The following is a 26,192-nucleotide window of genomic DNA, read 5'->3' as shown; positions in this document are numbered from 1 at the left end:
ATATTAAACTATATTGTAATTTAATGTTAGTTTAAGTGTTTGTAACTTTCTTTTTGTGTGACCTTCACGAAACGCAACCCATGTGCATTAGTACGCGCTGCCTTACGAGATGAGTCTGTTTATTGTTGTTATTTTTACCACTTATTTATGAAAATTATTGCGTGCTCATGCTTATAGCTAAAGTTAAATTATACGTGCGTAAATTAAAGCAACAAATTTCAAAGCGAAAGTAAGGTCGATGTTCGTTATTATGAAGAAGCCAGCAATTCGTTAGCAAAGCTTAAACGTTGTATTTGTAATTAACGCTTGAGAATGTTTTTTGTGTTGTGAAACAAAAATTTAAACTTTTCGTAGTAACAACAAGTAACAAGTAAGGACGGGACTGTCTTCGGATGTGTCAAAGACTTCATACCTTTCATGAATGGAGCTGAGCAATAATCGTATTCCATTAGAAATATCCGACCAATCGGCTGCATAAGTTATGTAATATACAGAGAACAGCTGTACATACTTAAATGATATGTTCGGTAAATATAAAATAGAAAATAGTTTGGTACTATGTGTGAAGATACAAAGTATCACGTTTCTTGTGATCTGGAAAAGATAGCTATAACCATGAATCACTTATCTGAACAATATGTGACGTAAACGTAAGGATTTGATGAAATATGAAGCTTCTAGCCGTTAAAAAGGGCAGAAATGACAGTTTATATGGAGTATATACTATATATACCACCGATCTCTATAATTTTTTCAGACATCAATATATGCTACATATATACGTAAGCATTTGGTGAAATTTGAAGTTTCTGGCTCTTAAAATGGGGCAGAAATTACGAAAAGTTTCTTATCTGAAGAATCGGTTGTATGGGATACATACCATATATACGACCGATCTGTATGATTTTTTTCAGACATCAATAATACTATATACGTAAGCATTTGGTGAAATTTGAAGTTGCTAACTGTTGAAATGGGCCAGAAATTACGAAAAGTTTCTTATCTGAACAATCGGTTGTAGGGGACATATGCTATATATACGACCGATCTCCTCGATTTTTTTAGACAACAATATATGCTATATACGAAAGCATATGATGAAATTTCAAGGTTCTATCTGTTAAAATGGGACAGAAATTGCGAAAAGTTTCTTATCTGAACAATCTGTTGTAGGGGATATATGCTATATATACGACCGATCTCCTCGATTTTTTTAGACAACAATATATGCTATATACGAAAGCATATGATGAAATTTCAAGGTTCTATCTGTTAAAATGGGACAGAAATTGCGAAAAGTTTCTTATCTGAACAATCTGTTGTAGGGGATATATGCTATATATACGACCGATCTCCTCGATTTTTTTAGACAACAATATATGCTATATACGTAAGCATTTGGTGAAATTTGAAGGTTCTAGCTGTTAAAAGGGAGCAGAAATTAAAAAAAAACTCGTTTCTGAAAAATTGGTTGTTTCGCCCGTAGTCCTTTGAGGTCGGTTCCGACAAATGTCTAATCAGACATCAAAATATACCCGCGGACAAAATTTCATCAAGATATCTCAAAAATTGAGGGTACAGAGAGACAGACGGGCATGGCTAAATCAAACCAGATTGTGAACCTGATCAATTCGGTATGCATTTCGTTTTCATGAGAGGTATAAAAAGTTAGTAGGTTCATTAAGCCGTACGCTTTATATATATTTTTTGCAATTATAAATGTGCCGGGTGGAATATAATGACTTTTATTTATTATGCGATAAACTTGTGGAGGCAAAAACAAATAATAATTTGCGAAGTTTTCGTCTTTGAAAAAAGAAAAAAAAGCCATTATTAAAAAAAAAAAATTAACTTCCTAATATAATTATACTCTAATATATTATTTTAAATCAAAGTAACGAGGACGACTTAGTGATTCTGATCACAAGAAAGTCCCTGCCAACCATAAGCGACCACTATGCGGAAATTCGAATTAGCAGGGCAAAACGTGCTGGTAGTAAACAAACAAAAACGGAACTTGTCCTGTTCAAAAGAAAATCAAAAATCCTCTCCTTTAATTTAACGAGGCTAAACAGTACAGCGATAAGTGACTCGTCTGAAACCAAATATCTTGGCATATTACTTCACTCCCAATTAAGCTGGAAAAGAACCCTTGACGTGAGATCAAAGAAAGCTCTCAGAATACTACGCCTGCAAAACAGCATTCGGGTGGAACTGGAAAATGTCACCGCATATAATCCATGACATGTACAACACAGTCATCCGACCGATACTAATATATGGAACTCACTTGCAAGTCTTCTTACAGGGATTGAGCGCGAAAGGGGTTCTAAGACTAAGAGAAACATGTGGTAATCATTCCAATACAGGCACGCGACGATATTATATCACACGACAACAGGATTCACAACGTCCGACACAGACCATGTAACAGCGGTTTTTGGTTTTCAGGTGCAGAGTATAAGACATCATTCAAGGGAGGAATGGGTGGAAGGTCTAGACAACAGTTGTAGAGACATTACAACCTACACAGACGGCTTGAAAATGGGACATACTAAAAGCACCTGCAGGTAAATCAATCATACCGACTTCCTGACACCCATGCAGTATCTTCTAAGTGAAGGTTTATGCCATATAGAGAGCATCCAGACTTCCCCAGGATAGTGCGGTCCCAGACGTAACTGGAACCATCTTTTTCAACAGCCAGGCTACTTTAAAGGCATACGAATACAACGCAAGACACCTAAATGTCTATCTTTTCTGTGTTTTGATCGATGGCCAGGAAAAGTTCCGAAATGGGTTATCTCCTGAGGAAAATCGACGAAGATGAGTTTACGACAATGAGCTCGCTGCGGTTCAACCGGGCCATGTTTGGATAGCTTCCTTCTCAAGCTAAAAAAATCTGTAGTGGGAGTATCTACGGGTGCGATTACAAATCATTGGCTATTGCACAGATGCTCCCTCGGTGGCACAAACCAAAAATCTCCTTCTTTTGTTGTACAGGTTGTCAGGATGAGGAGGTGTTGGCGTAGGTGTTGGCGTCGATTCGTCCTTTTCTCTGCCCATGTAGAAGACTGCAGATAAGACGACTCAAATTCTGAGCGCACGGTTTGGCGACTGTCTGACATAGTTTGCGGGTGTGGATCTTTCGCTCCTACTTAAATTCATTAGAAAAAGCAATTGGTTCTTTAAGGAACACAAGGAAGTTATTTGGTTAGACGAATGTCCGGCACTTACTGGGGGCACTCACAATGGATAAAAATTACTCCGAATTGGTGTGTGGGAAATTCGCGTTTACTCTCCCTTAACCTTACCTCACCTAACCTATGCGAAAAATACAGCACAATTACGAGTCGATGTGTTGTAAAATTGCTATTGTTCAGTATAACTGTACAAATGTAGTAAAATTTTAGACAATGGGTGTGGTTCACCTAATTTAAGAGAAAAAAATTTAAAGCCTTCACTCGAACACCAATTTTAGAACAGTTAAAGATACTATGGAACTCAGTATACTCAATCATGAATACAGTGAAGCCAGCCAGAAAATGATTGTTACGTATACGCCATGGAGTCGCATACGCATTTACAGCAGCGAACAGAAAAATAACAGTGTATCAATTTTCGTTAACTACATTCAAATTTTTTTCCGGTATTTTAGGAAGTTTATGAAGTTAGTAACTAAAACTATGCAAATCAATTTCAAAACTTTTTCGAAAAAAATTCTGAAATTCGAGGAAATTTTAGAAAATTACGGCCTCCTGCTTCGGATTCGGAGCTTCCTGAATTCTTTCTTTGGAGTATACAGTCTTGTAGCCCAAACAAGTTTATTCTAACAAGGTATCAGTTATAGGTCTCTCAAAATTCGCATTGATTTTTGACAATTTCTTTTTCCGAAGGGTGTTTCAATTTTCTTCAATATACAAAAAAATGGTTCACACTTTGTATGTAGGAAAATCTAAAACATCCTACCGAAAAAAATTTTAAAAAGTCAATGCGACTTTTGAGAGATCTATATCTGATACTTTGCTAGACTATAATTGATTGGGCTACAAAACTACATACTCAGAAATTAGAAGTCTCCAAATAAAAAGTACGAAATTTAAGTAAAACTTTCTCGAGTTTCGAAGAAAAAGTTTTTGAGAATAGTTTTCATAGTTCTAATTACAAACCTCACAAAAGATTTTGTTAAAATACCGATGTTTAAAAAAGATGCATTTTGTTGCTCTAAATGTAACTAAAATGTTTACCACAGCTAACTTTATTATATTTATAAAATTTATTGGGCTGCAAAATTGCATCTCCTGAGCGTGCAGTTTATATAGAAAGTTCGAAATTTTCTCGAATTTTAGAATTTTTTCGAAAGCGTTTTTGAGATGGTTGGCAAAGTCTTGGAAAAACTTGATAAAAAATTTGCTTCTTTCCTGTTAGCTGCTGTAGGTTTTCCTGGTTTTTCATGACCCCAAACGTTATGTCGGCCAATTCATGTGAGTAGTGATCAAGGAATCATTTTAATATATTGTAACGAATTTAGAGAAACTCCGCTTATTTCCAACCTTCTGCAACCGTTCACATCGCTAAATTGTCGAATAAATAACTCCAATATTCAGTAATGGAAAATGGTATTTATGAGACTATTTTCTGGTATTTCACAATAACACTTATACTTCACAACAAATTGCGTGTTTAAATCAAACTGATAAGTCATGCCTCAGCTTGCGCTGCTTTTGTACTCTCGGTTTCCTCGTTCACCCATTTCTCATAAGGTCAAATAATTTCGTGAACTTCATGCTTGGTTACCAGCCATATACATGTATATTTGTAGTTTATAGCCATATGCATGAGTATATGTGAGTACTACTTCGGCTGATGATTATATGTTTTTGTGAGTATCTCTCCGTTGCCTTGTATATATGTGTTTAAATGATGATTGATTTGTTTACGTACATAAGAGTGTCTGCTTAGTATTAGTTTGGTAGTGCTAGTATCACATAGTGATGCTAATATTCGTCACAACATATTATTATTATTGTTTTTTGTAGTGGAAAAGTTTCGGGTCAAAAATTGTCCAAGGTGAAAGTTATGGGGTCCTAGGGATACCCATAGCATTTTCATGACGAATCATGCATGTATCCTTTTCATTTCTCGAATTTATTAAAAAAAAAAAATCCACAAATGAAAGGTAAAATCTGGACTTTTATTGCATAATTCCAAAAATAAAAGTTAAAGCCGAACTTTTATTTTTTAAGGGCGGAATAAAAGTCCGGCCCCATAACTGGGAAATGGGTCATCCAAATGAAATGATTTTTTTACCAAACGATTCCTCTAAATATCTGGATTTGAAATTTTTAGGGTCACGTCAAAATTTTTATAACTGATACTACAAAAACCACAACCAACTCTCATAGGGTTGAAACGAATTTTGGGGGATTCCGATTACTATGCACCTCCTGCTAACGTTCGAATCGCTGAACTGTCGAATAATTAACTCCAATATTCAGTGTTGCAAAGTGGTCTTTATTTAGACTACTTTGAGAGTAGTACTTAACAATAAAAATTATACTTTACAAATATCGTTTTTAAATCAAACTGATTGATTATCGCTCCACCGCACCGCTTTTATACTCTCAATTAGACTCGTTCACCTATTTCTCGTAAGGTATAGACGTTACACGAACATGCCTTCTAGAACAGTTGTATCTCATGCTTGGTTATTTAGCTATATATGTGAGTAACAGCTTCTACTCTTGTTTGCTGACTACATATGTGTATGTGAAATAATCTCTTCACTTCGAGCTGCTGATTATGTATATGGAAAATTCTTTGTTGCCTTGTACATAAGTGTGGCTGCTTTTTCTTTGTTGTTGTGATTATTTATTAACATCATAGTGATGCTAATATTCGCCACAGTATTATACTTATACTGTTCCATAGTTAAATTTCAGCTGTTTTTCGCTATCAAAATTTATCCAATTGAGATATTTGCTTGAGGTTCGTTTCATTTTCACTGAGGAAATTTTATTAAAAAAGGAATAACAGATTGGGTCCCTGGTTTTGATATAAAATTTTGTCTACTTCTTTAAACACTGAATTCGGATTCTATACTCAGAAATGTATGCGTAAACAACTTAACAGTTTAATACTAAAAGAACATAAATCTATATGCACAGCTATAAAATGTCAGCTATCTTAGCTAAATTTAATACTCACCAGTATTTTTGTCTTGCTCACGCTGTGGAATATTTGCGTGTAGGTAAATACATTTTTCTGCAATAAAAACGGAAAATTTATAAAATCATGAATTTTTATGATTTATAATTTTTTATGAGTGGAATTTGCAACTCGATTTGAGCACAACTGTTCCATTTCTCTTATTGAGTATATTCGTTCCTACCTCCGCGCCTTCTCATTCCTTATATGTTATTTTTGGCAAGATTTCTATTGACACATTTTTGAGTCGGATTTGTTTACCTTGAAGGAAAGTGACGCTGCTTCAAAGAGAATGAAGTGATAAAGGAAATGCCAAGTTTGCTCGGCATCTTCAGGTGTGTATACTAATCTTTGAAGCAAAATAAATAAAACCGAGAGAGTTAAGTCCCCGTCACATAGGCAGTTTTTCATTTAGATGCGTTTAACTCAATCGTATGCATTATGAGTAGATTGCACGTATTTTTATGGAGAACACTAGATGAGGGACACTGGTGTCATATAACATGAAAAAGTAGCCAACTTGTAACTTTTGTTGCAAGCAAAGCATAAGAAGAAGAATTTGACATTTGCTTTGGCTAAGAGTGCTGGCACACTTTGCAGGTGGAATTATTCCAAGCCTTCTGTTAACGTTCGAATCGCTAAACTGTTCAATAAATAACTCCAATATTCAATAAAGCAATATTCAATAAAAAGTCTTTATTAGACTACTGTGAAAGTACTTCAAAATAACAGTTATACTTCGCAACCAATAGCGTGCTTAAATCAAACCTGATTACTGACTTTTCAGCTTGCGCTGCTTTTATACTCTCAGTTTTCTCGTTCGTCCATTTCTCATAAGGTGTAGTCATTTCGCGAAACTGTATTCCAGAACAATTGTATCACTTGCTTGGTTGTTAGCTATATACATGTATACCTATTTGTAGTTTATGTCTCTCTTATAGCCATATGCGGGTGTATGCGTGAGTACTACTTCGGCTGATGATTACATATGTTTGCGAGTATCTCGTTGCCTTGTAATTGCATATGTGTATAAATGACGATTGATTTGTTTACGCACATACGAGTGGCTGATTAGTATCAGCTTAGTTATACTAGTATCAATAAACTTCAATTACCAAGTCTGAAGTTCCTTCATATTTATAAAGGCAACATCTTGGTTGATTATGGTGATGTTACTGGAATGCATAAGCTTGTGTTTAACGCATCTATATGAAAAATTTGTTTGTGCCGTAGCCTTAAAGTTAAAAAATGCTTAAGTAAGAAGCGTGTAATGAAACAATAGAACTTCCGTTGACAAGGAAAAGTATTAATTTTTTTTTTGTTCTTCACTTTTTCTTCATAAAACCACATTCGCACAATTCGCCATTTATCAATTTCACGCCGGGTGGTAGTAAAAAATTATTTACAAACTTTTCTTGCGCTTCCACCACTCGCATAGCCATATTTGCTATCATTCATAACAATTGTCGAACTTTGACATTTTGATTTTTACGATAGTTGGTTAGTTCCTCAACTAAAATAGTTCTATTTCATGGAATGTAAGCAAATTGTTTTTGCTGGCAAAAGTGCTAATGACTTCGCGGAATAAATTGCTTTTAAAGATTTTACAAGTAAATAAAATGGTTCGTTAATCAAAGTCTCGACTACAAATGAGTTTGTTGTTAGATTTGCTTAATGGAAGATGGAAATGAAATGTCGTAGAACAAAAAAACATGGAATCCAAACATTATACCGGAGTCCAGCTTCGAGAATCATATGGGCGAAAAAGAATGTTTCCCAGCAAACATCAATAAAACAGACATGGTCCTTCACATACAAGCAAAAGGCCGACGTCTGAAAGTGCTCGAAAACATGAAAATCTACAAACAGAAAACAGACGGTAGAATAATAATAAACGAATAGATAAACACAATTTCTCAAACAATATTTGAGCCTTTAAAACTTGTTTACAAGAAACAAAGTAATCACACATGTACATCAGACAAACGCACAACAACGAAAAAAATACAAAACAATAAACGCATCAAAGCAGCTCAAACGACAAGAATTACTGACTTTTTCCTGCCTCAGTCAGGATCGATCAATAAAAACCACCCTCGGTTCTGAATGAACACACAGCACATATACATAAATATACACAAACATCCATTTTGACAATACCTGCTTATGTACCTACGCACTACAAATACAAGACAAACGACAACAATATATCAGAACGAAAATCGACGCTCATGATGGCGCAGCGCCGAATCCGGTTTGTCTCGAAACCAAATTTGACAAGGGATGACGGAATATACATTGTTTCTTCAAGTTATCCTGAAACGATCCTATCGAAATTATTATTATTATTCTAAAGTTTTCCCGAAACTATAACTAAAATAGTTCCAAAGTGATCCTGAAATTGTTTCGAATCAATCCGGAAATAGTCTGGAAATGATTCTGCAGTTGTCCATAAATCATTACTTAAATAAAAGGGAAGCGATTCTGAAATTTTTCTGAATTGTTTTTGATAAATGGTCTAAGAATTGAATATACAGCTGCATCTCCTTTAAAATGTTATTGAAGTCCGTTATCGAAGTCCGTCAATCCTTTACGCTTGTAAACACGAGGCAATGAGCTCCTTATTAGTCAATACGCACGCAGAGACTTTGGGGAAAACCTAGTGTAAACTTGAACATATTAGGAACCAACAATGATTTCTGTTAAAGAAACTACTATTGAATTTCTAAAAATGTTTGAAAGTTTAATACCGGCATTATAGCGCTTTTTTATCGATAACAACCGATATCGACTCTTTAACGGAGGTTTGTCGGATTTTAAATTCAATTACTTGGTCATTCATAACAACCGATATCAGCATGTTATCGGCGTGTTAGCGGTGTGCTATGTTGTCGGTTAGCTAACGAAAATTTCCGAAATTCTATAAAATTAGTTCGAGTATAACAAGGTATATGTTTGATGTGGTTACCGTGATTTGATTTGATTGATACAGAGCGGGAAAATAATATAGTTTAGGCAACACCAGATTGCCTGCCTAGGACAAAGAGAGGACGAGCTGTTCATTTTTCTATCAAAAGGAGTATCATACAAACTCGTCAATTTAGGTAAGGAGGCCTTGCAAACTCTGACTGAGCACAAAGTATACGTGATTTTGTAAGTTTTCTCTTTTTTAATACATTTAACTTTCAAAGCACTACGTTTTGATCTACCCTCACCGACTCCCAACTATCTTCTATACTAAATTATAGACGCGCGTGAATATACGCTTTGTTTGAACATTCGAAGAATCTCATACAAAAACGTGCATATATATAAGTTATCTAATTGTTTGTAAATTGCATACAGACTTGTATACATACTAAGTTTGTGTTTATTTACCAAAAGTGTTGTGTCGGTAATTGCATCAACTCAACTGCAGCCAGTGATGCAAAAAAACTGGGGGCAAAAGAATATATACGCAAAAAGACAAGAAAGGCTTTAAGAGGAAATCCTCACGGTAAGTACGAGGTAGTTATAACACAAGCACATATATGTACTGTAACGAATTTTGGCGAATTCCGATTATTCCAAACTTTCTGCTAACGTTCGAATCGCTAAACTGTTGAATAAATAACACCAATATTCAATAATGCAAAATGTTCTTTATTAGACTACTTGGAGATTACTTCACAATAACACTTATCAAAATTGATTAGTCATGCCTCAGCATGCGCTGCTTTTACACTCTCGGTTTCCTCGTTCACCCATTTCTCCTAAGATCTAGTAATTTCTTGAACTTCATGCTTGGTTACCAGCATGTATATTTGTAGTTTGTAGCCATATGCGTATATATATGTTAGTGCTACTTCGGCTGATGATGACATGCGTTTGGGAGTATCTCTCCGCTGCCTTGTATGTAGGTGTAAATGATGATTGATTTCTTTACGTACATCCGAGTGGCTGCTTAGTATCGGCTTAGTGATGCTAGTATCGCTTACGAAGAAGGGGAAGCGGGAAATTAAAATTTTGTTGGTTTTTTTAATATTTTACTACTACGTGGGAGGCTGATGAGGTTGGGTCGTTGGCACTTTGCCCTCAATGGCTGTGTTTCTAAGATTTTTCCAGTGCATGTTCTTTCCCCGAATACACCCGCGATTTGCATGATTTCACGGGCATATTGTATAAAAAGTTAAAACGGCTCTACTAAAATTGCACTCATCTGGCAGATGTCAACATATCTTAAAGGGATAGCCCAAAAAATTTAGTGGGAAATATCTCTATTGATTGGCAAAATATGTCGTATCTATACCTCCATACTATCCTCGTTTTTCTGTACCCGGAACGCATTGAAATTATGGAAATAAGATTTAATTAGTTGGGTTACTAAGACATTAAAGCGCATTGAAATATCTATAAAAAATATTATAAAATAAAGTCTCTAAATGTCGTTGTACGTACATCACTTCACACGGAATGCTCCGATTTTAAAACGGGTTTTTTCATTTGAAAGCTTAGCTACGTGAGATGGATATTTTCTATATCATTTGAAGGCATATATTATAGGGGCGTTGTAAATTGCCAAAATGTAGTATAAAATCACAGCATTTTTTTTACACAGCTATAACTCATAAACGGATGGATGGATTTGAAAATTTCTATTTTGCAGTAAAACTTTGAAATATATATCTTCGTTCTGCATCAAAAAAATTCTTGATTCCTTTCTTGTATCAACAAAATTGTTGAAACAAAAGTAACATTTTTACCAAAAAATGCGTGCGTGTGGTTGTTCGCTGTCAACTGTGCGCGCAAATTGGTTTTAGTGAGACATTATGCGTCACATACGTACATACATACATAGCACTTCGGGAGTACATTTATATGTATGGATATATGTATGTATTTTCATATCATATCAGCTTAACATATGTATGTACATACATATTTATGCGTGTTGCCAAGGTAATGCGACATAAATGGTTAGGAATGCGCACATCTCTGGAAAAATACTGTCGTTAAAAATATTGAACATTTCTTAAAATTCTTAAACAAAAGTTTAATTTTTGGTATTTTTGCATGTATGTATATGCTAATATTTGTGCACTAAGGAGATTTAATTTTTCAATATATTTTTTACGCTAATTTGTATGCTGATCGTTAAGACAAATTAAATGAGTACTCATTTTTAATGTTTTTATGGCAGCCCTAAAGGAGTTATTTTAGAAAGAGCAGTTGGGTTTCACGAATTTTGTTATTAAAATTTGTACGTAAGTTGTTTAAGCTGTGCTAATAATTTATTTTATATAATTTAAAATCATAAGAAAAGTGAGCTTTTTTATCAATATTTTTTGCTCAATATTATTGCAAAGGTAAGTACCATACAGTGCGATTTTCTATATTATTTGGTATAATTTTTCGGTGAACTTTTTTGAAAGGACAAATAAAAGAAAAGAAAGGGAAGGGAAGTAAAAGATAGGAAAGGAACGGAAAGGAGGTTACTTATTAAATAAAAGGAGAGGAAATTACAGGGTGGAAAGGAAGGGAGAAGACAGGACCGAACGAAAGGACAGAAAGTGAAAGAAAAGGAAAGGAACAAGGACAAATACTTAAGGTAGCCGGCTTGGACCTAAGAGCTCAATGTTTCACACATGGGCAATTATATGTAGCTCTATCCCGTGTAACAAACAAAGATAATTTATATGTTTTGGGTCCTGATGGAAAAGCTGCAAACATAGTATACAATGAAATTTTATAAGAAAGAAAATAAAAACTAACTGAATGTGAACAGTTAATATGTATGGATATATATTTAACTTCGCTTTGGACTTAATTTATGAATTGCCTTTATTTTTTAATTGAACCATTAATTCAAAAAGCAACAACAAATTACTATTTTTAAACAATGCAACCTGTGTGAAACAAGGTCCGGGTTGCTAGTACTCTATAAATTTATTGCACTCTTACGTGTATTACATTGCTTATCAACCGCCCCTTGTATCACTTTAACAAAGAGCAGGCGTCGTTTTGCATAGTTGAAACATAAGCAAATTCATTGACAAATTCTGCCAACGGTATTTTCAAAGTTAAAATTAATAAACTTGAAAACTCGTTTTTGCGCTTTTTAAAGCTAAGACAAATTTAAGCACTAAGGGTAAATTAAAAGTTAGGTAAGTAGTTAGTTAAGTGGAAAGACATTTTATTAGTCCTGACAATTCGTTCTAATACGACGAAGACTGTGCGAAAAAATTAAAAATTTGTTTGCTGTTCTTGTTTATTCTTTTTTTCTTAATGTGTAAGCATCTTTGGTCACAGTATGGGGGAATTCTGAACGTAAGCGTAAGGTATAAGTGTAAGTGTAAGCGTAGTATTTGTAAGTGGTGTGCTATATGGTGTCGTACTTGTATATGTGCTGTATAGAGTACTAAAGAATGTGTTAGGCGTATTGCGTGGTATTGGAATGCTGCATGGAGCAATAAAGAGTGAGAGTATAGTAACTAAACGCAAATATAGGCCCGAACACATAAGATTTTTGTTGTAGCATCGTGCGGAAACAGATAAGACAAATATTTGGCGCTGTCTATACAAACACGTGCAATCTACTCAGCTGTCAACACACGATGCTGCATCTAAAATCTTATGTGTTCGGGCCTTAAAGCGCCAGAGCAAACATGAGCGAATGTGTGATTTTATTACTGGTACAAAAAGTGATTACAAAAACAAAGCACGTGGTTCGGCAATGAGGTGTAAGTTGATATTGGTTAATTTATACGCTTTTGTTGGTTGTAACATCTTCGTACATTATTTGGTTAGATTTATATGAACTAATAATTTTGTAGGACAAAATTAAATTAAATAAAACTTTATAAATAAAATAAAATTAACTTAAAAAACTAAATTAAATAAAATGAAAAAATAAAGCAATATTACATGAAATAAATCATAATTAAATTAAATTTTCTATGAATTAAGCGGGGATTGCACTCATTGCTTTTAAATGTATGAAAACATTCATTTGCAGCAATTTTTATTTAATAATTTATTTAAAAGTTTGGGAAAAATTTAAACAACGTGACATCAGGACGATCAGTTTCTATGAAACCGCCAACAACAAGCATAACTTTAACACATGATTACATACAAAGTATGTACTGTTCAAAAGAATAAAATATGCAAGGAAGGCAATTGGGATAAATTTTACAACAACTATGGAATTACGTGGCTGAATGCGTTTGTAACACTTCAACCATCGTAGGAGTGCAGGTTCAAATCCCACTCCCGGGAGAAAAGGCTTTGAAGAGATTTACAAGGTATAATCGAAACAGCTGTCGCCTTGTCTGTCCTGATGTCACGTTGTTTAAATTTTTCCCAAATTATTAAAAAAATTTAATTTTATTAAATTTAGTTAAATCGATTCTTAGTCGACGAGATAACTATTTGTTATCGAAAGTATATCTCTATGTTTTCGGAAATACAAGCTTCCCTGCCAATACTAACATGGTTACATAGGGCAAACAGGACGACGAGGTTCAGAGAACACATTAGAGATTACAACATAAAAAACCTGAAGTCCAACCATCGTACCAAAGTCACGTGGACGTACTCGAAATCTAAAACAGAATACATTCGACGGTGGAATAATAAACGAATAGACTATTCCTGACACAATGTTTGAACTTTTAAAGCTTGTTTACAACAACAATGTGCATCAACAAATAAACACAAAGCAGCAAACGAACCAAAACAAATACACAAAAAAGGCCAACCGACGAAAATTACTAACTTCTACCTGCCTCAGCTAACCACACAAGTTGATCAGAGAATTCCGTGTTTCTGAATAAACACATTAAAAAAAAAAATTAAATACAAGGCACGACATACCTCTGAAAAAATTTAGGCCGAGCTTCTTTTCCAATTTGCTTTATGCTTAGAAGATTTTCATGCCAGAAATATAAATCGCCGCTGTTATCGACAGTAACCCAAACTCCGGAAATATTGTTTTCCGGTAAAGTTATTTCTGTTATAGGCTAACTTCAACGGTAATAGGTTAACTTGGGCGAGCTCTAGTTTACTTAAACAATTTTTTTCCCAGACATACCTACACCTGCATGTTTACACATCGAATTTCACAAGTACATGGCACTCGCGCCATTTTTTATTTTTAAGAGTTTTTCTTGTCCCACTGTGCCCAGTTGCTGAACGATGCTCGAAGCTCTACATATGTTTGTACATATCATATTTCTCGGAAGTTAATACATATACGATTACATAAGATAAATTAAATAAAAAAAAAATTAAAAAAAATATAATAAAAAATTTTAAGCACTTCCTTTATATAAATGGACAAAATCAGTGAAATATGTCTCCTTATATAAAGACATATTCTTGCTAAACTTTCATTTTTAAATTTTGACATAGAAATTGCAAAAATATTTATAAGAAGTAAAAATATAAAAGTGCTTTAAGTTTGAAATTTCAAGCCCCTAGCTCATCGAGAAGTTACTTAAAAGCTGGTTTGAAAATTTTCAAATTCTTATCTAATTATTTCGATCCGTGCGTCGCCTAACGGATTTTTTTCCTTTTGTTGCATTGTCACGGCTTTCTAACCGATGTGTAAAGTTTCACGTTTGTAGCTCAATGAGAATTTACTTAAAAATCGATTGCAAGGTTTGTATGGAAAGCGGACAAACATTCAACCTACCGAATATAAAGGAAGTAAAAAACCTTAAGAACTTAATCCAATATATTTAACCTGCTTAAATTAATCGAGTTAATTACTTTATCGGCAGTACGGCTTCTGTGAGAGAATAATTAGTAAAGTTAGCCAAGAATTTGGTACTACTACATAGTAAAATAAAAAGTTGTTTGACATTAATTGAACCTTGACTGATTTAAGATAGAAGTTTTCGCCTAAATAATAAATATGAATGGCATGTGGCGAGCGCACGAATACGAGTACATGTCAGTACATATGTGTGTGTGTTTAACATTTAATTTCCTTAACTTAATTGCCGCAATGATTTAGCAAATTACATAGCATAAGGTAAATAGTCATTCTTATAAGATAAAAGTTGCATGTCCTTGATCATATGGACAAGGAAAACAATTCGTTTGGTATCTATGCCAATGACGTCAAACCAATGACGTGTGTGCTTTAGGAACATTGTAGTATTATAAATAAGAAAAATGTGATATCTTCGGCACAGACGTCAAAATAACTAATGGAACGGATCACCTGATTTTTAAAGTAACTATCGTGGTCTCATCCTGTATCTCTTTCTATCATAAGCTGAAGATAGCTGACCCATGGTGGAATAACCTGGTGAAGAAAGCCGCCAATTGTCTCGCTCTAATTCTTTTTTGTTCTGTCATTCATTCTGTCTGAAAATTTTTCACCAAGACTGTTCCCGAAAATGTGTTGTTTTTTGCATTTTTCCGGAGTAAAGTATGGTAGTTTTAGTGCTTTTTTTCACATAAACTACTAGGTGAATATCGATGGACCTTACCGGATTTAATTAAAGAGATTCATCATTTTGGTATCTTTGGTGTTGGCTTCCATAAGCAAGATCGTTGTTGTAGCGATAAGGACACTCCCCGAAGGCCTTGGGGAGTGTTATCGATGTTGATGGTCCTTTGCCGGATGCAGATCCGGTACGTTCCCGTACCAAGCCCGACCATCTCGGGAATGATTTGTTATGACCACATTCGACCTTCTAGGCCATACCGTTCGGGGGTTCGGGGTCGCCAGAGCCTCGGTTGTTAATGAAACAGGATTCGCCACGGATAGGTGAGGTTGACAATTGGGTTTGGAGAAGCTATGTATTGCGCTGGCAACCCCTTGGAGAGGTTACGCTACACAACCTATTGAATCTATTTGGTATTTTAGTCGCCTCTTACGACAGGCATACCTACCGCGGGTATATTCTAACCCCATAACCCGCAAGGGGAGGTATTAACGTCGTGCTTAACTATTACGTTCATATTATTGATGTTTCCATGATTTAAGTATGTTTGTACACACTGGTTGTAGTATATGAAAATATTCTCAATAGGCAAAAAAAAACACAAGTTTCAAAACTTTTGATATTTGAAATAGATATTGGAAATTATTAAATATTTCCGCCGATTTAGTGTTAAAGAGCTTAGTAGTAGGCATAACTACCACTATGACTTAAGCTTCGTAGTATACCAACGTTGCTATCTCAGGTAGAAGTATGTACTGACGAATTCCAGCTTTTATAAAATGACGAATGTTTGACAGTCACAGCACTTAGACTAGAAAAACAACAATTGTTTCATTTCGTATTTATTTATTATTCGAAGAACAAAAAAAATAATTTATTCGTCACTCAAATAAAAAGAGGGTCATGATTCAATTACTATAGGTTTGTTCTCCAATGATGGCAAAGCCTTGACATTCCCAAATTTAAAAATCTGGACGGGTTGCTTTTACGAATTAAGAAAAACGGGAAATAATTCAATCACCTTCAGCAAAAATTGTAGTAGAAAAGTACCTTTAGTAGTTTATTAGTAGTGATAATAAATTTGTAAATTCCAACATGTTTTGGGGGAAATAATTCATTTGCTGGTTAATATTTTGTGAATTGATAAAGAGTTATGTGGGTTTGGTCACTCTTTCAGAATTTGTTTGAAGAATACCGTATGTTAGAATTTTATTCAAAAATACACTATCCCAAAGTTTGTTTCAAAACTCGCTCTCTGAGCATAAGTTCAATGCATTCTGATACAAGAGCAAGTTAATGAAAAGCATTCTGAGATAAGGCGTTCTTCAATCTCATTCTAATATAGGGCGCTTTTGTAACAAATTCTGAAATGGGAAATTATGAAAAATATTTTGAGATAGGAAGATTTTGAACAGGTAGCCGACATGGCGTAATACTCTACTCAGCAGCCAAAATTAACTGACAAAAAAATAAAAGAAAATGGCTTATTGCCTTAGAAATTTATATTCCGGCCTCGACATTGACAGAAGAGTTAAACTATTGTTAAGTCCTGCTACACAGGGAGTATTCACCTTTTTCTTCTGAAATTTCGGAAAGCTCTTTTCCGTTAAGTATTCGTGGATGTGTTCCAGATGCACCGTTAATTTAGACTATTTGGAACACGTGCGTTTTATACTACCTCACGAGGTCCGAATATATCAAATAAGTATTCTCATAATATTCCAAATATAAACCGATTCCACAAATTCTTAAAAGCAGACGAATGTTCCGAACATACGGAATGAATAAGTTAACATGCTCAATGTGTACGTTTCGTTGTGTCATCTCCATTACTTACTAATGACATTTTTAAGTGAATCGATTTAATAGTCCAGTTTTTGACGTTGAACGATGAATTTTGAATTGGTTTAGGTTTCGTATGTTCATAGGTTTACGAAAATGCACGATTCCTTGGTGCCCGTACTGTTCATAAAATTACCTATGTTCAGCGACACATAGATCATGGAATAGTAAATAAGTTCATCATAAAATTACAAAAATTGTTCTAAGGAATTATGCAGTTCAGTACTTATACGGTATTTGTAAACTAATTGCTTTCTATTTCTACTACAAATATTTTTCGAAAAATCGCAAAGAAACAACACATTTAAGGAATGTCAATTGGATTTGCGAGCAAAATGGCTGCAATTGTCAAAAAATTTCTCCACCGAGCAAACCTCTTGAATCATGAACAGGGTTCACAAACACTCCTCGATGATAAATTCAATATATTTATTTTTTACCGAATTCAACAAAATTATGCTAAATATATTTTCATTCCATCAATTGTGAATTGAAAGAATTCTAGGGGAAAGTTTTCCGCTTATTTTGACATTAATTAAATTTATAAATTTTTTTTTTTCAAGTGTCAAGAATATGAAAATATTTATTGTTAATAAACAATCAATACTATATTCGAATGCTTCAATAAAGTCGCCGTGAGCAAATTACTGGTCGATAGTGGCAACATTCATCTACAATTATGCAAAACTTCAGCAACTTATGTGTTTGCGTTTCTGAGAAATTAGTTTTACAATTGCATTCTGCATAAAATTTCGATTGCTGTTAACATAAATAAATGACGTTATATAACTACTATTTTCAAAATAATAGGTAATTTCGTCGCAGCCCTTCTGATAATTCAGTAATTTAAAAAATCGTTGATTGTGTAAACATTTTTTGCATTCAAGTGAGCCTTCATTGATAAGCCGATATGACATATACCTAATAATATTACCTAAACTCCATGTAATTTTGTTTATAAATTTATATTTTAAATTAAGTAGAACTACTTTGAAAATATTTTCAATACTTATTGCGCATTACAATGCAAGTTTCTTGGAAACAGTCTTAAGTGTATATAAGCCTTACAGATCATGGTTAATTTCTGTTCTTTATGTAAATACTAGCCTTTACCCGCGGCCCCGTCCGCAAGGAGAAAATGAAATATGTGGGCTATTCACGTTAGCCTGCTTATAAAGTTATCTGTTTAAAATTTTTTTTCTGTCTAATGCATTTTATTTTTGTAATTGAGTAAAAAAAAGAACTTTATGAGCTGATAACCTGATAGGATCCCAAAATGATAACGAAATTATCCAGAAAAAGCCACGAAATGACCCCGACGCTATCGCGGACGGATCCCGAAAACCATCCAGAAACGCCCCGGAAGTGTTTCCAAAAGTTCCCGAAGTAGTCCCAAAAAAACCCGAAATGACAACGACACGATTCTAGACTTATCCAGATAACCACACAGAAATGATGCCTGAAGGGTACCAAATTGATCCCGAAATAGTCCCGAAAAAGTTCCGAAATTACCCTGACGGGCTCCCGGACGGATCTCAGAAACCATCCAAAAAATATCCAGGAAGGGTCCCTAAATTATCCCGACTAACTCCAGAAAAAGTTCCGAAATGGCTCCGAGGGGATCCACGATGGATCGCGAAAACCATACAGAAAAGATTCCGGAAGGATTCCAAAATGATCCCGAAATAGTCCGGAATTGACCCAGATGGGATCCCGCACAGATCCAGAAATGATCCCGGAAGGGTGCAAAAACTATCCCGGAAAAGTAACAAAAAATCCCGAAATGGCTCCTACGGCATCCCGGACGGATCCAGAAATGATCTCGGAAGGGTCCCCAAATGATCCCAAAATGGTCCCGAAATGACCCTGATGGATCTGGCAAACCATCAAGAAATTATGCCGAAAGGGTCCCAAAATGATACCGAAATAATACAGAAAAAGTCACGAAACGACCCCTAGAGGATCCCCAAATGATCCCGTATTAGCCCCGAAAAGGTCCCGAAATAACCCCGACGGGATCCCGAACAAATCCCGAAAACCATCCAGAAATGATGCCGGAAGGAATCCCAAATGATCCAGAAGTGACGCCGGAAAGGTCCTCAAATGATCACCTAATAGTCCCGAAATGACCCTAAGGGGTCATGGACGGATCGCATAAACCATCCAGAAATGATCCCGATATATTCCCGAAGAAGTCCCGAAATGACCCTGGCGGGATCTCGAACGCACCCCTAAATGACCCTGACGGGATCCCGGACAGATCCCGAAATCCATCCGGAAATGATCTTGGGAGGTACCCCAAATGATCCCGAAAAAGTCCCGCAATGATTCCGAGGGGATCCTGATCGGATACCGATAACCATCCAGAAGTGATGCCGGAAAGGTCCTCAAATGATCACCTAATACCAAAATGACCCTGACGGCATCCCGGACTGATCCCAAAATCCATCCAGAAATGATCTTGAGAAGGTCCCAAAATTATCCCGAAATAGCCTCGGAAAAGTTCAGAAATTACCCTGACGGGTTCCCGGACGAATCCTGAAAGCCATCTCTAAATGATCCCGAAAAAGTCCCGAAATGACCCTGACTGGACCCCGAAAGGATCCCGAAAACTATCCAGAAATGATGCCGGAAATGTCCTCAAATGATCACCTAATAGTTCCGAAAAGACCCTGACGGGATCCCGAACGGATCCCGACAACTATCTAGAAATGATGCCGAAAGGGCCCGCAAATGATCCCGTATTAGTCGAGAAAAAGTCCCGAAATGAACCCGACGGGATGCCGGACGAATCCCAAAAATCAGCCAGAAATGATGCCGGAAGGGACACCAAATGATCCCGAAAAAGTCCCGCAATAATTCCGACGGGATCCTGAGCGGATACCGAAAACCATCCAGAAGTGATGCCGAAAAGGTCCTCAAATGATCACCTAATAGTCCCAAAATGACCCTGACGGCATCCCGGACAGATCCCGAAATCCATCCAGAAATGATCTTGGGAGGGTCCCAAAATTATCCCGAAATAGTCTGGGAAAAGTCCAGAAATTACCCTGACGGATACCGGACGAATCCTGAAAACCAATCTTAAATGATGCCGAAAAAGTCCCTAAATGACCCTGATGGGACCCGGAAAAGATCCCGAAAACTAACCAGAAATGATGCCGGAAAGGTCCTCAAATGATATCCCAATAGTTCCGAAAAGACCCTGACGGGATCCCGAACGGATACCGAAAACTATCCAGAAATGATACCGAAAGGGCCCGCAAATGATCCCGTATTAGTCGAGAAAAAGTCCCGAAATGACCCCGACGGGATGCCGGACGAATCCCAAAAACCATCCAGAAATGATTTTGGAAGGGACCCCAATGATCCCGAAAAAGTCCCGCAATTATTCCGACGGGAATCTGAACGGATACCGAAAACCATCCAGAAGTGATGCCGGAACGGTCCTCAAATGCTCACCTAATAGTCCCAAAATGACCCTGAGGGCATTCCGGACAAATCCCGAAATCCATCCAGAAATGATCTTGGGAAGGTCCCAAAATGATCCCGAAATAGTCTCGGAAAAGTCCAGAAATTACCCTGACGGGTTCCCGGTCGAATCCTGAAAGCCATCCTTAAATGATCCCAATGACCCTGACGGGATCCCGAAAGGATTCCAAAAACTATCCAGAAATGATGCCGGAAAGGTCCTCAAATGATCCCCTAATAGTTCCGAAATGACCGTGACGGGATCCCGAACGGATCCCGACAACTATCCAGAAATTATGCCGAAAGGGTCCGCAAATGATCCCGTATTAGTCGAGAAAAAGTCCCGAAATGACCCCGACGGGATCCCGGACGGATCCCGAAAACCATCCAGAAATGATGCCGGAAGAGCCCCAAATGATCCCGAAAAAGTCCCCAAATGACCCCGACATACTCCAGAAAAGGTTCCGAAATGGCTCCGAGGGAATCAACGACGGATCGCGAAAACCATACAGAAATGATTCCGGAAGGATCCCAAAATGATCCCGAAATAGTCCGGAAATGACCCAGATGGGATCCCGCACAGATCCAGAAATTATCCCGGAAGGGTCCAAAAACTATCCCGGAAAAGTAACAAAAAATCCCGAAATGGCTCCTACGGCATCCCGGACGGATCCAGAAATGATCTCGGAAGGGTCCCCAAATGATCCCAAAAGGGTCCCGAAATGACCCTGATGGATCCGGCAAACCATCAAGAAATTATGCCGGAAGGGTCCCCAAATGATCCCGAAATAAAACAGGAAAAGTCACGAAACGACCCATAGAGGATCCCCAAATGATCCCGTATTAGCCCCAAAAAAGTCCCAAAATGACCCTGACGGGATCCCGAAATGATTCCGAAAACAATACAGAAATGATGCTGGAAAGGTCCACAAATGATCCCCTAATAGTCCCGAAATGACCGTGACGGGATCCCGACAACTATCCAGAAATGATGCCGAAAGGGTCCGCAAATGATCCCGTATTAGTCGAAAAAAAGTCCCGAAAGGACCACGACGGGATCCCGGACGAATCCCAAAAACCATCCAGAAATGATGCCGGTAGGTATCCCAAATGATCCCGAAATAGTCCCGAAATGACCTCGTCGGCATCCCGGACGGATCCCGAAAATTATCCAGAAATGATGCCGGAAAGGTTCCCAAATGATCCCCTAATAGTCCCGAAATTACCCTAATGGGATCCCGGACGGATCCCGAAAACCATCCAGAAATGAATCCGAAAGGGTTCCCAAATGATCCCGTATTAGTCGCGAAAAAGTCCCGAAATGACCCCGACGGGATCCCGGACGGATCCCGAAAACCATCCAGAAATGATGCCGAAAGGGTTCCCAAATGATCCCGTATTAGTCGCGAAAAAGTCCCGAAATGACCCCGACGGGATCCCGGACGGATCCCGAAAACCATCCAGAAATGATGCCGGATGAGCCCCAAAATGATCCCGAAAAAGTCCCCAAATGACCCCGACGAGATCCCGGACGGATCCCGAAAACCATCCAGAAATGATGCCGGGAGAGCCCCCAAATGATCCCGAAAAAGTCCCCAAATGACCCCGACAATATCCCGGACGGATCCCGAAAACCATCCAGAAATGATGCCGGAAGAGCCCTCAAATGATCCCGAAAAAGTCCCCATATGACCCCGACGAGATCCCGCACGGATCCCGAAAACCATCCAGAAATGATGCCGAAAGGGTCCACAAATGATCCCGTATTAGTCGCGAAAAAGTCCCGAAATGACCCCGACGGGATGCCGGACAAATCCCGAAGACCATCCAGAAATGATGCCTAAAGGGACCCAAAATAACCCTGAAAAAGTCCCGTAATGATCCCGGCAACCATCAAGAATTTATCTCTCGAAGGTACGCAAATGATCCCGAAAGTACCCCGACGGGATCGCGGACGGATCCCGAGAACCATCCAGAAATGATGCCGGAAGGATCCCCAAATGATCGCGAAATAGTCCCGAAACTGTTCCAAAATAACCCCGACGGGATCCCGGACGGATCCCGTAAACTATACAGAAATGATCCCGGAAGGGTCCCAAAATGATCCCGAAATAGTCCCGAAAAAGTCCCGAAATTACCCCGGCGTAATCCCGGACCGATCCCGAAAACCATCCAGAAATGATCCCGGAAGGGTCTCGATATGACCCTTACGGGATTACAAATAAGGTGAAGCTAATTATAAAACCATGTTAATAAGGCAGCAGGCGCATTGGAGCGAATAAAAAGTTAGATAGAAACATACAGGTAAAGCTAATAAAAGCGTGCTAATAAAAACAATTGATAGAGGGCGGATGGCGGGAGTAGAGGAGAGGACCACTGATCGTTCCTCCAAAATTGTCTAGATCTCGTTCTGTATGTACCAGATACCAAAAACTATTGATTTAGGAGAAAATTTAGATTGAGCTATAAAAATTTATGGATTTTACACCAGAGGGGGAGATAAAGGGGGGCGGGCGGAGGGTGTCACTGCTTACTTTGTAAGCCCTCGACTTATTTGACCCCTTGAGTCTGTGATATTGGTGAAGGCCAGTATACGTAAAGTTATAATGTGTAAAAATTATGAAAAATAATTTCTCGAAGGGTCGTGGGACCCCCACCCCTCTTTCCATGTTCGAAAAAAATTTCGCTAGTAGACTACTGTCTGTGTCCCAAATTTCATCAAAATCCGTGTAGCCATTCTGGCGTGATTCAGTCGCAAAGACGAAAAAATATAATAATTAAATTATAACTGTTCCTAGGGGGCGGGGACCACGCCCCTTTTGAAAAATATATAGCTAGTAGATCCTTCTAGACTATTGGCTATATGTGTGCAAAATTTCATCCAAATCGGTCCAGCCGTTCTTGCGTTATTGAGTCACAAAGACAAACGTCTGGACAAACATCCAAACATCCAAACATCCAAACATCTAAACATCCAAACATCTTAACATCCAAACTTTCCCATTTATAATATATATTCTGTATGTACCAGATACCAAAAACTATTGATTTAGGAGAAAATTTAGATTGAGCTATAAAAATTTATGGATTTTACACCAGAGGGGGAGATAAAGGGGGGCGGGCGGAGGGTGTCACTGCTTACTTTGTAAGCCCTCGACTTATTTGACCCCTTGAGTCTGTGATATTGGTGAAGGCCAGTATACGTAAAGTTATAATGTGTAAAAATTATGAAAAATAATTTCTCGAAGGGTCGTGGGACCCCCACCCCTCTTTCCATGTTCGAAAAAAATTTCGCTAGTAGACTACTGTCTGTGTCCCAAATTTCATCAAAATCCGTGTAGCCATTCTGGCGTGATTCAGTCGCAAAGACGAAAAAATATAATAATTAAATTATAACTGTTCCTAGGGGGCGGGGACCACGCCCCTTTTGAAAAATATATAGCTAGTAGATCCTTCTAGACTATTGGCTATATGTGTGCAAAATTTCATCCAAATCGGTCCAGCCGTTCTTGCGTTATTGAGTCACAAAGACAAACGTCTGGACAAACATCCAAACATCCAAACATCCAAACATCCAAACATCTAAACATCCAAACATCTTAACATCCAAACTTTCCCATTTATAATATATATTAGATTGGATATGAATTTATATACGTACGTGAATGGACACAATTAATTAAATTACTTTGTTGTTAATTTTAATTGTTATAATAATTCATACAAAATTACAACGAATTGTTACTACAGCAATAACCCGCACACACACACACGCACACACACACATGACCACAGTTGGCGCCATATGAAATAATTTAATTACTCATACGCAGTGTTTAACCACACTGACTGTACCCCCTTTGGCTTGGTGAATTTCAATTTAATCAGCACTGAACTGAGGCCTTTAAAGATAATTTAAGAAGTTCATTAATCAACAAAATCTCAACAAATACAAGAGGGCGACGACATATCATCATAAATATTATTTCTAATTGCTGTTTTTTGTACGGGTCCCTTTTTCACTCTTATTTGGAATCCAAATCTATAAATAAAGTTTTGGTTGTAAAGATGGAGATTCGGGCTATAGTTCTTTTGTTTAGTTATATTTTATTAATATAATTTGTTAAAAATAAACGATTGTGAGCACACAAAGAAATCTATTTGTACTATGACACTATTTTGAATGTTTGCACTGCATTGCCGGCAATTGCTATCATACGCTAGATGGCAGCGCAAGCTGTAAGCTGTAAGTTTTAATTGATTGATAGAACAGCTGATTTTTGTTAATATTTGATAAGAGACTTTTATATTGGTTGCGCAAGATGCGCACGGGTCCGGCTCGTTTTTTAAAATTCGTGTTGCCCAATAGTTGCCGATTTAGATTCTTTAGAAAGAAAAGCCACCATGTTGGGAAAATTTAGTGGCTAAATTCGAATAATTTTGCGACTATCTCTGAATAAATTCTCTCGATAATTTTGAGATTATTTCAAAATGATTTCCGGATAATCTCCAAACTGGTTCGGGACCACTGCCTGGATTTTGGAGGGCCTATTTCGGAACTAGCTTCGGGTTCTGTCTTGGACTATTTAGAAATCAATTTGGGACTATTTCGGGATTATTTTTGCAATAATTGAAGGACTACCTACGATTGATGTCGAAACTATCTCGGTAACATTTCGGGATTGTTTTGGTGTTTGGAACCATTTTCTGCGTTGCTTTCAAAGATAATATCTCTGGGTAATTTCGGGCATGTTTGAATTATCACTCCGCGTCTGTCTTTGGTCCCTTTCCCCTCCCTGGTATGTGGAGCGTTGTGCACTTCGCTGCATTGCGGCTGAGCATGATGACTGTTGCGCCTTTATCAACGGCTTGTAGCACTTCTCGCATGTTGGCCGAAATGTCTGTATTTAGCACCATATCGTCGGCGTAGGCCAAGTTATGAATTACAGCTACGATTGCGATAGCAATTATGATAACGGTTGCGATTACTGCCATGGTGACAATTAAAGTTGCGGTTTCGATCGTGGTTTCTGTTGCAATTTTATCGCATATTGATGTATAAAAACCTTTGCTCACGGTATGGGGGAAACAATAATGTGAGCGTTAGCGTAATGTAAGCACAACCGTAGTTTTTGGAAGTGGTATGTTATATGGGGGATCACGGAATGTAGTAGGCATTGTGTGTAGTGTAGGCGTAGTATGTAATGTGGGCATAGTGTGTGGGATTGGTATGCT

General features: G+C 37.2%; 1 protein-coding gene across 3 annotated transcripts in view; it reads right to left on the bottom strand.

Moving 5' to 3' along the window:
• The window catches only part of LOC137238290 (serine/threonine-protein kinase 32A), a 285,449-nt gene that overhangs the window by 222,333 nt on the left and 36,924 nt on the right, over window positions 1-26,192 (bottom strand). For all 3 annotated transcript variants that reach the window (XM_067763112.1, XM_067763114.1, XM_067763113.1), the window contains exon 3: window positions 6,208-6,264. The gene's annotated coding sequence lies outside the window, so the exon portion shown is untranslated. The remainder of the gene's footprint in view (window positions 1-6,207; window positions 6,265-26,192) is intronic.

Source organism: Eurosta solidaginis, chromosome 1 (genome assembly GCF_040869045.1).
Source record: "Eurosta solidaginis isolate ZX-2024a chromosome 1, ASM4086904v1, whole genome shotgun sequence".
Classification (NCBI taxonomy): Eukaryota; Metazoa; Arthropoda; class Insecta; order Diptera; family Tephritidae; genus Eurosta; species Eurosta solidaginis.
The sequence above is the reverse complement of the archived record's forward strand: the minus strand, read 5'-3'. Positions and strand labels throughout refer to the sequence as shown.